Raw genomic sequence first — 13909 nt, forward strand, 5'->3', positions numbered from 1 at the left:
TTGAATGGCAGTACCTTTCAAACATGTCTGCTTGCAGTAAGGTAGCACTCACAAGGTGGCCAGAGAAAGAGAACCTTTCTTTGGTGTGATCCAGGATGGTGTTGCAGACCTCTTCAGACAGCCTCTGCTTCTCCTCTTCTCTCAAAGCTGTTCTGGGTCTTTTGGCTCCTGTTGCTTCTTGCAGCTGCTGTTGAGAGGAGTCCCTGAAGGCAAACAGACCAATGTGTTTGTTGGCTTTGTACAGTATTGTTGTCTATGTGAATGAACCCGTGAATGAATGAACCCGTCCGGATGGCTTCAAAACATTCTATGAGGTCGTCTCGATTCTCGTAGACAGTGTTCACGACTCTGCTGTTGCTAACCTCATCGTTGTGGCGGCGGACAGCTAGTGTCGTCTCAAACAGCTATCCATGTGGGTCTTTGACAGCTCATTTTTCTTAATCTTTTCTGAAAGATGGTGCATGTCGGTTACACCAGTCGCTGTCCAAGCGGTGCTGTCTGCCGTGCCGCCTTCAGGGTGAAAGAGTAGTTTCTTAGTTACGTTCATGGTTATGTTACGTTACGTATGACGAAAGCGTGTAAGTGCAAGCCCTCAGAAACCCATAGAGATTGTATTGAAAGCTCTGATATTTGAAAAAAAAATATTTTACATTAGAGGCTATGAGAGACTTCTGGGCGATTTTCAACCTGACTGAAATCGCCCCAAAACGGGCGGGGACATTTGAAGCACGACTTTAGCCTGATTGGACATTTAGTGGCAGATCAGACGACTAGATTAGAACACTGTACTACTGTTGCCGTGATATAATTGATTAGAAAAAAAATCCCTTCCTTTTCCCGTTTGGCAGTGCGTCGCCCATATCGCCCTAATGAACACACCGCCCCTGCTGGACACACACACACATACACACACACTCTGGACAGACACACACACACTGAACACACACACACTGGACACACACACACACACATATTAATTTAGTAGTGTTTAGAAACATGTTATCTACTGTTAATAATGATACATTAATTAATTTATATACAGTACCAGTCAAAAGTTTGGACACACCTACTCATTCAAGGATTTTTCTTTATTTTTACAATTTTTACATTGTAAAATAATAGTGAAGACATTAAAACTATGAAATAACACATGTGAAATCATGTAGTAACCAAAAAAGTGTTAAACAAATGAAAATATATTTCATTTTTGACATTTTTCAAATAGCCACCCTTTGCCTTGATGACAGCTTTGCCCACTCTTGGCATTCTCTCAACCAGCTTCACCTGGAATGCTTTTCCAACAGTCTTGAAGGAGTTCCCACATATGCTGAGCACTTGTTGGCTGCTTTTCCTTCACTCTGCGGTCCGACTCATCCCAAACAATCTCAAACGGGTTGAGGTCGGGGGATTGTGGAGGCCAGGTCATCTGACGCAGCACTCCATCACTCTCCTTCTTGGTAAAATAGCCCTTACACAGCCTGGAGGTGTGTTGGGTCATTGTCCTGTTGAAAAACAAATGATAGTCCCACTAAGCGCAAACCAGATGGGATGGCGTATCGCTGCAGAATGCTGTGGTAGCCATGCTGGTTAAGTGTGGTTAAATTCTAAATAAATCACAGACAGTGTCACCAGCAAAGCTCCCCCACACCATCACACCTCCTCCTCCATGCTTTACGGTGGGAAATACACATGCAGAGATCATCCGTTCACCTACACCGCTTCTCACAAAGACACAGCGGTTGGAACCAAAAATCTCCAATTTGGACTCCAGACCAAAGGACAAATGTCCACAGGTCTAATGTCCATTGCCCGTGTTTGTTGGCCCAAGCAAGTCTCTTCTTCTTATTGGTGTCCTTTAGTAGTGATTTATTTGAGGCAATTCGACCATGAAGGCCTGATTCACACAGTCCCCTCTGGACAGTTGATGTTGAGATGTGTCTGTGACTTGAACTCTGTGATGCATTTATTTGGGCTGCAATTTCTGAGGCTGGTAACTCTAATGAACTTATCCTCTGCAGCAGAGGTAACTCTGGGTCTTCCATTCCTGTGGCGGTCCTCATGAGAGCCAGTTTCATCATAGCGCTTGATGTTTTTTACGACTGCACTTGAAGAATCTTTCAAAGTTGTTGAAATGTTCCGTATTGACTGGCCGTCATGTCTTAAAGTAATGATGGACTGTCATTTCTCTTTGCTTATTTGAGCTGTTCTTGCCATAATATTGACTTGGTCTTTTACATTTACATTTACGTCATTTAGCCAAATAGGGCTATCTTCTGTATACCCCCCTATCTTGTCACAACACAATTGATTGGCTAGAACACATTAAGAAGGAACGAAATTCCACAAATTACCTTTTAAGAAGGCACACCTGTTAATTGAAATGCATTCCAGGTGACTACCTCATGAAGCTGGTTGAGAGAATGGCAAGAGTGTGCAAAGCTGTCATCAAGGCAAAGGGTGGCTATTTGAAGAATCTCAAATATAAAATATATTTTGATTCATTTAACACTTTTTTGGTTACTACATGATTCCATATGTGTTATTTCATAGTTTTGATGTCTTCACTATTATTCTACAATGTAGAACATAGTAAAAATAGTGATAGTGTATATATACATATATGAATAGATATGGCAGGTTTCAGGACACTGAAAGAATATATTTTCACACCAAAGAATAGCAGTGTGGTTTTAATATGATTTTACTCTTTGCAGGCTGTCAGGCTGTCTAGTCACAGAGGAAGGCTGTGCTTCTCTGGTCTCAGCTCTGAAGTCAAACCCCTCACACCTGAGAGAGCTGGACCTGAGTAACAATGATCTGAATGATTCAGGAGTGAAGCTGCTCTCTGCTGGACTGGGGAATCCCCACTGTAAACTGGAGACTCTGAGGTCAGTATTCCTGTAGTTGGTCAACAAGTGATAACTGCTCACCAGATCCACATGTGTTTACCAGGCACACATAGTCCACACCATATGTGTTTGGACAGTGAAGCTTACAGTTAAAAATTTGGTGCTATGCTCCAGCATTTTGGATTTCAGATATAATGTTTCATGTTAGTGTCACGATCGTCTAATGAGGAGGACCAATGCGCAGCGTTGAAGGTGAACATGACTTTATTAAATTAAAGCCTAAACACGAAAACAACAAACAATGACGAAACGTGAAGTCCTCCGTTACAATGACTGACAAGGAACAAAAACCCACAACCCCAAGGTGAACAATGACAGTTTAAATATGGCTCCCAATCAGAGATAACGAGCCGACAGCTGACACTCGTTACCACTGATTGGGAGTCACTGGACCAAACAATGAAACACAACCAAATACAACACAACCAAATGAACACACCCTGGCTCACAATACACAGTCCCGGAGCCAGAGCGTGACAGTACCCCCCCCTAAAGGCGCGGACTCCGACCGCGCCTACACCCCAAATAGGGAAGGGCTGGGTGGGTATTGTTCCTCGGAGGCGGCTCCGGCTCCGGGCTTGACCACCACCCTATTACAATCCCCCCGTAGTGCCCCCAGTCCGATCTGACCCAGTTAGCTGGATCAGGACTGCCGACGCGCACCCCTGGCTTGGCGCGTGAGGCAGGAATGGACCGGACCTGGCAGACGATACGCACCCTTTGCATGGTGCGTGGAGCCGGAACAGGCCTCACCAGGCTGAAGACTCGCATCCCTGGCTTGGTGCGAGTAGCAGGAATGGGCTGAATCCGGCTGACGACTCGCACCTTTGGCTTGGTGCGAGTAGCAGGAATGGGCTGAATCCGGCTGACGACTCGCACCCTTGGCTTGGTGCAAGTAGCAGGAATGGGCTGAATCCGGCTGACGACTCGCACCCTTGGCTTGGTGCGAGTAGCAGGAATGGGCCGGACTGGGCTGGCGACGTGCACCACAGACCTGGTGCGGAGAGCAGGAACGGGCAGAGCCGGGCTGACGAGACGCACCACAGGCTTGATGCGGAGAGCAGGCACGGGCAGAGCCGGGCTGACGACGCACACCACTGGCTTGGTGCGGGAAGCTTGGATGGGCCGGACTGTACTGGGGACACACCACTGGTCCTACACCGGGATCTGGAACGGGCCGGACCGGACTGGCAACACACGCCAGTACCTCTCGCCGTGCCTCTACTTCCTCCATCCCCTCTTCGACCAGTGGCCCCCGTAACCCGGCGGCCTTCTCCGGCAACCCACTGGGCCGCTCTATCGCGGCCTCCTGCTGGTCCGACGTCGTGAGCCCCCCCCTAAAAATTTTCGGGCCGTCTCTCCTACCCGTGGACCAGGTCTCCATATTGCTCGCCAGCCTCTCGCCCTTCTGCCATAGTGTCAAGCCCTTCTCCTCCTCACTCGGCTTGACCCAGTCCAGGAGGCGAAGGAGATCTGTGAGGGATCTCCCTGGCGACGGCTCCTGGACACGCTGCTTGGTCCCATCTTGGTGGGTTTTTCTGTCACGATCGTCTAATGAGGAGGACCAATGCGCAGCGTTGAAGGTGAACATGACTTTATTAAATTAAAGCCTAAACACGAAAACAACAAACAATGACGAAACGTGAAGTCCTCCGTTACAATGACTGACAAGGAACAAAAACCCACAACCCCAAGGTGAACAATGACAGTTTAAATATGGCTCCCAATCAGATATAACGAGCCGACAGCTGACACTCGTTACCACTGATTGGGAGTCACTGGACCAAACAATGAAACACAACCAAATACAACACAACCAAATGAACACACCCTGGCTCACAATACACAGTCCCGGAGCCAGAGCGTGACAGTTAGGCAACAGTACAGAATGTCTCCTTTTATTTAAAGGTATTCATATATATATATATATATATATATATATATATATATATATTTATTTTACCGTTTAGAAATGAAAGCACTTCATGTATCTTGTTCTCCCATTTGAAAAAGTCGTAATAATTTGGACATATTCACTTATATTGTATTAAAAGTAGTCATAAGTTTAGTATTTGGTCCCATATTCCTTACCTGCAGTGATTATATCAAGCCTGTGATTCTACAAACTTGTTGAATGCATTTGCAGTTTGTTTTGGTTGTGTTTTGGATGATGTTTTTCCCAATAGAAACTGAATGGTGAATAATGTCCTGTCATTTTGGAGTCACTTCACTTGTATTGTCAGTAAGAATAGAAGATGTTTCTGAACACTTCTACATTCATGTGGATGCTACCATGATTATGAATAATCATGAATGAATCGTGAATGATGATGAATGAGAAAGTTACAGAGGAACAAGGATCATACCCCCTCTGTTGGTAATGGTGAGAGGTTAGCATGTTTTGTTGTAGCCTCTGTAACTTTCTCACTCATTATTATTCATGATTCATTCATGATTTTTCTTAATCATGTCATCATCAGGATTGATTTAGTAATGTTTAGAAACATGTTATCCACTCACTTAGACAGAAAATTACTCCAGTCATCATCCACCATTCAGTTACTATCGGGCAAAACATAACCCAAAACACAACCAAAACAAACTGCAAATGCAACCAACGAGTTTGGGACCAAATACTAAACTTTTGACTACTTTAATACACTATGAGTGAATTTATCAAAAAACTTATGACTTCTTCAAAAGTGGGGGACTAGATACATAAAGTGCTTTCATTTCTAAATGGTGAAACAGATATGTATGAAAATACCCTCAAATAAAAGGTGACATTATATACTGTCACCTCATATGAAACATTTGATCTCAAATCCAAAATGCTGGAGTATAGAGCCACATTTAAAATGTTAGCTTCACTGTCAAAATAGATATGGTGTGGACTGTATACTCAATACAATCTACGGTAAATCTGATACCTCACTGTCTGTCTTTTGACTGATACTGCTTTTTAAACTGCTCTGGTCAGTCTACTCAAATATTTGAACTATACATGTTTCTCTCTACAAGCAATACTTTGATAATTTGTCATTTCTAATAATGAAACATTCATTTATGAATGGATATGGCAGGTTTCAGGACACTGATATATCTGAATATGTTGAAAAAATATACTGCCACTATTTTCACCACCAAAGAATAGCAGTGTGGTTTTAATATGATTTGACTCTTTGCAGGCTGTCAGGCTGTCTAGTCACAGAGGAAGGCTGTGCTTCTCTGGTCTCAGCTCTGAAGTCAAACCCCTCACACCTGAGAGAGCTGGATCTGAGTAACAATGACCTGAAGGATTCAGGAGTGAAGCTGCTCTCTGCTGGACTGGGGAATCCCCCCTGTAAACTGGAGACTCTGAGGTCAGTATTCCTGTAGTTGGTCAACAAGTGAGAACTGTTCACCAGATCCACATGTGTTTACCAGGCACACATAGTCCACACCATATCTGTTTGGACAGTGAAGCTTACAGTTTTAAATTTGGTGCTATGCTCCAGCATTTTGGATTTGAGATAGAATGTTTCATATTAGGCAACAGTATGTAATGTCACCTTTTATTTGAGGGATTTCATACATATCTGTTTCAACGTTTAGAAATTAAAGCACTTTATGTATGTAATTCTCACAGATGAAAAAGTCGTAATTATTTGGGCAAATTCATTTAGTCAAAAGTGTAGTATTTGGTCCCATATTCCTTACCCACAGTGATTACATCAAGCTTGTGATTCTACAAACTTGTTTAATGCTTGTTTGTTTTGGTTGTGTTTTGGATGATGTTTTTCCCAATATAAACTGAATGGTGAATAATGTCCTGTCATTTTGGAGTCACTTCACTTGTATTGTCAGTAAGAATAGAAGATGTTTCTGAACACTTCTACATTCATGTGGATGCTACCATGATTATGAATAATCATGAATGAATCGTGAATGATGATGAATGAGAAAGTTACAGAGGAACAAGGATCATACCCCCTCTGTTATTGGTAATGGTGAGAGGTTAGCATGTTTTGTTGTAGCCTCTATAACCTTCTCATTCATTATTATTCATGATTCATTCAAGATTTTTCTTAATCATGGCATCATCAGGATTAATTTAATAGTGTTTAGAAACATGTTATCTACTCACATAGACAGAAAATTACTCCAGTCATCATCCACCATTCAGGTACTATTGGACAAAACATAACCCAAAACACAATCAAAACAACCTGCAAATGCAACCAACGAGTTTGGGACCAAATACTCAACTTTTGACTACTTTAATGCATTATAATTGAATTGGTCAGAATACGTTTGACTTCTTCAAATAGGGGGACTAGATACATAAAGTGCTTTCATTTCTAAACGGTGAAACAGATATGTATTAAAATACCCTCAAATAAAAGGTGACATTATATACTGTTACCTCATATGAATTATTTGATCTCAAATCCAAAATGCTGGAGTACAGATCAACATTTAAAATGTCAGTTTTAAAGAATAGCAGTGTGGTTTTAATATGATTTGACTCTTTGCAGGCTGTCAGGCTGTCTAGTCACAGAGGAAGGCTGTGCTTCTCTGGTCTCAGCTCTGAGGTCAAACCCCTCACACCTGAGAGAGCTGGACCTGAGCTACAATCACCCAGGAGACTCAGGAGTCAGACTGCTCTCTGCTGGACTGGAGGATCCACACTGCAGACTGGAGAAACTCAAGTATGTAGAGGGTTTATGTCAATGTTCATATCAGACATGTTGGAGTTATCAGGCTAGTTAAGACAAACATTCTGACCACCACTTGGACTAAGTTATATAAAGACTGTGTGTGTGTGTGTGTGTGTGTGTGTGTGTGTGTGTGAGTGAGTGAGTGAGTGTGAGTGAGTGTCTGTGTGTGTGTGTGTAGGTCCAGTGTGTGTGTGTGTCCGGTGTGTGTCCGGTGTGTGTACACGTGCACACACACTGGACACACACACACTGGACACACACACAGATTGGACACACACACACACTCACACTGGACACACACACACACACACTGGACACACACATTCACTTGAAAAACACACACAAACACACACACACACTGGACACACACTCACAGGGCACACACACACACACACACACACTGGACACTCACACACAAACAGGACACACACACTGGACACACACACACCACACACACACTGGACACACACACACGCATACTGGACACACACACAGACACACACACACACAGACACACACACACTGGACACACACACAGATTGGACACACACACACGCACAAACACACACACACACTTGACACACACACACACTGGACACACACATTCACTTGACAAACACACACACACACTGAACACACACACTGGACACACACTGAACACTCACACTGGACACAAACTGAACACACACACTGGACACACACACACACACAGGACACACACACACACACACTGGACACACACAAAGAGGACACACATACACACACACTGGACACACACACACACACAAACAGGACACACACACACAAACACACACACTGGACACCACACACAAAACTCACACACTGGACACACACACATACAGACACACACACACTGGACACACACACACACACACACTGGACACACACACAGACAAACATTCTTACCACCGCTTGTACAAAGTATGCTGAATGTGTGTGTGTGTGTGTGTGTGTGTGTGTGTGTGTGTGAGTTCAGGTGTTTCCCTCATTGACTGTCTGTTCTTCTGCTTACCGCTACAGTGTGGAACATGGTGGAGAGAACACAATGAAACCTGGACTTAGAAAATGTGAGTGTTGACTGCTGTGAAGAATATGACTAAGAATAAGTCTTAATTCAAGTGAAGTCAAAGTCAAAGACCACCATCATTACTTACTTGGTCATATTAAATATCAGCTGTAGTTCTACAGAAGCACAAATCAGGGACACCAAAGTTTACAAAGAGTTGCTTTGACAATGTGTGTGTCTGTGTATGTTGTGGCGTGTTCGTGTTACGTTAGAAATGTGTGTGTGTGTGCGTTCATGCATGAAAGTGTGAGTGTGTATGTGTATCCAGTGTGTATGTGTGTGTTCAGGATGTGTGTGTGTGTGTGTTCAGTGTGTGTGTGTGTTCAGGGTGTGTGTGTGTGTTCAGGGTGTGTGTGTGTTCAGGATGTGTGTGTGTGTCCAGTGTGTGTTCAGGATGTGTGTGTGTGTGTGTGTGTGTGTGTGTGTGTGTTCAGGATGTGAGTGTGTTTCCGGTGTGTGTGTGTGTGTTCAGGATATGTGTGTGTGTGTTCAGTGTGTGTGTGTGTGTGTGTGTTTGTGTGTGTGTTCAGGATGTGAGTGTGTATCCGGTGTGTGTGTGTGTGTGTTTGTTCAGGGTGGGTGTGTGTGTGTGTGTGTGTGTGTGTGTGTGTGTGTGTGTGTGTTCAGGATCCTGTGTGGCGCGTTCATGTTACGTTAGAAATGTTTGTGTATGTTCAAGATGTGTGTGTGTGTGTGTGTGTGTGTAATTAATGGGAATAAGTGTGTTTTATATTACCATACAGTATAACATATGATCATTCAACAAGTCTCAAGTTACCTTAACTTCTCCTTTTGATACTTAGAAACATCTACATTAAATGAATTAGTGAAAAGTGAGTTAACATTCTAATGTGAATGATGATGATTTCTAATATTGTGTCTGGTTTCATCCATCAGATGTCTGTGATCTCACACTGGACCTAAACACAGTAAACAGATTCCTCTCTCTGTCTGAGGAGAACAGAAAGGTGACATGGAGGAGAGAGGAGCAGCCGTATCCTGATCACCCAGAGAGATTTGAGGACAGGAGACAGGTGCTGTGTAGAGAGGGTCTGACTGGACGCTGTTACTGGGAGGTAGAGTGGAGTGGGAGTTGGGCTGGTATAGGAGTGGCATATAAAGGAATCAGCAGGAGAGGAAGGGGTTATGACTGTATGATCGGATACAATGACAAGTCCTGGAGTCTGTTCTGCTCTGACAACAGTTACTCTGCCTGTCACAATAATAAGTCCACTACCATAGACGTCCCCTCCTCCAGCTCCCACAGAGTAGGAGTGTATCTGGACTGGCCAGCCGGCACTCTGTCCTTCTACAGAGTCTCCTCTGACACACTGACCCACCTGAACACATTCCACTCCACATTCACTGAGCCCCTCTATCCAGGGTTTAGTGTTTGGTATGATGGGGACTCAGTGTCCCTGTAAATAATAACCATGTTAATGTTTAATAACCCTATGTTAAATACATACTGGACACACACACACACTCACACTGGACACACACACACACTGACACACACACACACACACTGGAGACACACACACACACACTGGACACACACACACACACTGGACACACACACACACTGGACACACACACACACTGGACATACACAAACACTGGACACACACACACACACATACTGAACACACACACACACTGGACACACACACTGACACACACTGGACACACACAAACACTGGACACACACACACACACATACTGAACACACACACACACACTGTACACACACACACACACACACACACACACACACACACACACACACACACACACTGAACAAACACATTGAACACACACACACCGGACAAACACACACTGGACACACACACACTGATCACACACACACACACTGGACACACACTGGACAAACACACACACAATGGACACACACACTCTGGACACACACACACACTGGACACACACACACTGGACACACACACACACACACACACAGAGGACACACACACACTGGACACACACACACACACACTGGACACACACACTTGACACACACACACACACACAGTGGACAAACACACACACACTCATACACACTGGACACACACACATACACACTGGAAACACACACACAGGACACACACATACACACTGTACACACACACACACCTGACACACACACACACAGTACACACACACAGGACACACACACACACACACACACACTGGACACACACACTCACACACACTGGACACACACACACAGGACACACACACACAGGACACACACACACACACAGGACACACACACACACTGGACACACACACACACACACTGGACACACACACTCACACACACTGGACACACACAAACACACACAACACTTGACACACACACTGGACACACAAACATACGCTGGGGACGCACACACACTGGACACACACACACTCACACTGGACCCACACACATACACACTGGACACACACACACACGACACACACACATACACACTGGACAAACACACACCTGACACACACACACACTGGACACACAGGACACACACACTGGACACACACACACACACTGGACACACACACACACACACCTGACACACACACACCTGACACACACACACACAGGACACACACACACACTGGACACACACACACACACTGGACACACACACTGGACACACACACATACACACCTACACACACACACACACACTCACACACACTGGACACACACACTGGACACACACACTCACACACACTGGACGCACACACTGGACACACACACATACGCTGGACACACACACACTGGACACACACACACACATTTGAAACATTTCCATGTGTTGGATTTTGATGAAAGGAAATCCCATATAGCCTACTGGACAGGACTTTGCTATGGCATCTTCTGTTTGGGTGTCTCAGGTCAGGTCTGAGCCATGATCAGAATGTGTCTCTGTGTCTATTTCCAGCCCTGCCATTTCTACCTGTCCTGATCTAGTGTTTCACCCCTGACCTCCTCACACTGTCTCACTGTCCATGTCTGCTTTTAGCTCCCACCTCTACTTCACTGTGTTATAATGGACCTTATGCTTGTTATGTCACCTCTGTAACCAGTTATCAAACATACTGACCTTTCTGACCCTATCCCATGGCCCTACTTTCTACAACTGAACATTTAAATTCCTCTATGAGTTTTGTTTAGTGTCCATTTACTTATCTATGTATTTGTTGTATATTGGGATTGTGCTGCAGAGCATCATGGGGGTTTGTATGTGTTGAGATGATCACGTTCCAGATAAATGGTTGATCTGATTCCTGTCTCCTGTCTCATCATTATTGAATTGTTATACAGACGTGGGTATGAAACCCATGAGACATAACAAAAGATTGGCGATGAGTAAGTCTGAATCTACAGGAACTATTCTGTCTGGAAGAAGTGAGTTTTTACAACTGTTTAAAACTGTTATTTTCTGTGGTCCAGTCTAGGCTAATGTTAGCACAGTGTATTGATAGCAGAGGCAAGTGCATAGTCGAGCTAGCTAAGAAAGAGAGTTAACCAGTGGTGTAAAGTACTTAAGTAAAAATACTTTAAAGTACTACTTAAGTAGTTTTTTGGGGGTATCTGTACTTGACTTTACTATTCATATTTTTGACTACTTTTACTTTTACTTCACTACATTCCTAAAGAAAATAATGTACTTTTTACTCCATACATTTTCCCTGACACCCAAAAGTACTTGTTACATTTTGAATGCTTAGCAGGACAGAAAATGGTCCAATTCACGCACTTATCAAGAGAACATCCCTACTGCCTCTGATCTGGCGGACTCACTAAACACAAATGCTTTGTTTGTAAATTGTCTGAGTGTTGGAGTGTGCCTCTGGCTGAATGTAAATTTAAAAAACAAAAAAAATCGTCTGGTTTGCTTTGTGTAAGGAATTTGAAATGATTTATACTTGTACTTTTACTTTTCATACTTAAGTATATTTTAGCAATTACATTTACTTTTGATACCTAAGTATATTTAAAACCAAATACTTTTTGACTTTTACTCAAGTAGTATTTTACTGGGTGACTTTCACTTTTAGTTGAGTCATTTTCTATTAAGGTATCTTTACTTTTACTCAAGTATGACAATTGGGGACTTTTTCCACCACTGGAGTTAACATCGTCATGGACGGCAGAAAAGGACTGGAGACGGACATCGGAGCGGGAAAACAACGTGATTAAAAAGGGAGGAACATACAGTGATTAAAGGAAAGGACATTTATTCAACTGTGAAAACAAACCTTTTAATTAAATCTGCTAAATGAGCGAACTTAGGAGGAAACATCAGTGAGTGAAGTGAATGAAGATCACGTGACTGAGTAAAATATTGCTGTGGTTGAGGACAAAATTGAAGTGATTGACAATCAGGAGCTTATTGAGAAACAAAACATTATTGGAATTGTTGGAAACATTGGACAGTTTGATGAAAGTATTGAGCAGTGGAGCTCATATACAGAACGGTTTGAATATTTTGTTCTTGTAAATGACATGGATGAGGGCAACATTGTGCCTCCATGTTTTAGTGTAATGGGGCCAAAGACATTTAATGTACTAGGCAGCCTGCTACAGCCAGACAGAACAGGTAATAAGACGTATGGGGATATTGTGGAGATACATAAAGGACATTTTTCACCAGAACCACTAGTTAATGCTGAAAGGTTCAGGTTCCACAGGAGACATCAGGAAGAGGGAGAATCAGTAACAATGTTTGCTGCTGCATTAAAGAAACTATCAGAACACTGAGTTTAATGCTGTTCTAAATTACATCATTAGAGACAGACTAGTATGTGGGCTACGGAGTGAAGCTACACAAAAGAGACTGTTGACTGAAAGTCATCTGGCCTTGGCAAAGGACATTGGAATCAGTGTGTCCATGGAACTAGCTGCTAAAGAGGCTCACCAGTTGAGTTCATCAGGAACTTAGTGGGTTCATCTAACAATCCTAATCATCAGCTGATACATTTTAATCTCATACACAGGGTAAATCTTCCACCAAGAAAACATAATTTAATAGAAATCCCAACCACTCCTCTGTGTGATCTATGTAATCAAGGTGCCTTGGGCTCCTTTAATTATATGTACTGGGAGTGACCAGGGGACATGTTTTGGAAAGAGGTATCCTCGTACCTTGTTCCCCCAAACTGTTATTACTGAATGATAATTCACC

Source organism: Coregonus lavaretus, assembly GCF_964263955.1.
Source record: "Coregonus lavaretus genome assembly, contig: HAP1_SCAFFOLD_461, whole genome shotgun sequence".
Lineage (NCBI taxonomy): Eukaryota > Metazoa > Chordata > Actinopteri > Salmoniformes > Salmonidae > Coregonus > Coregonus lavaretus.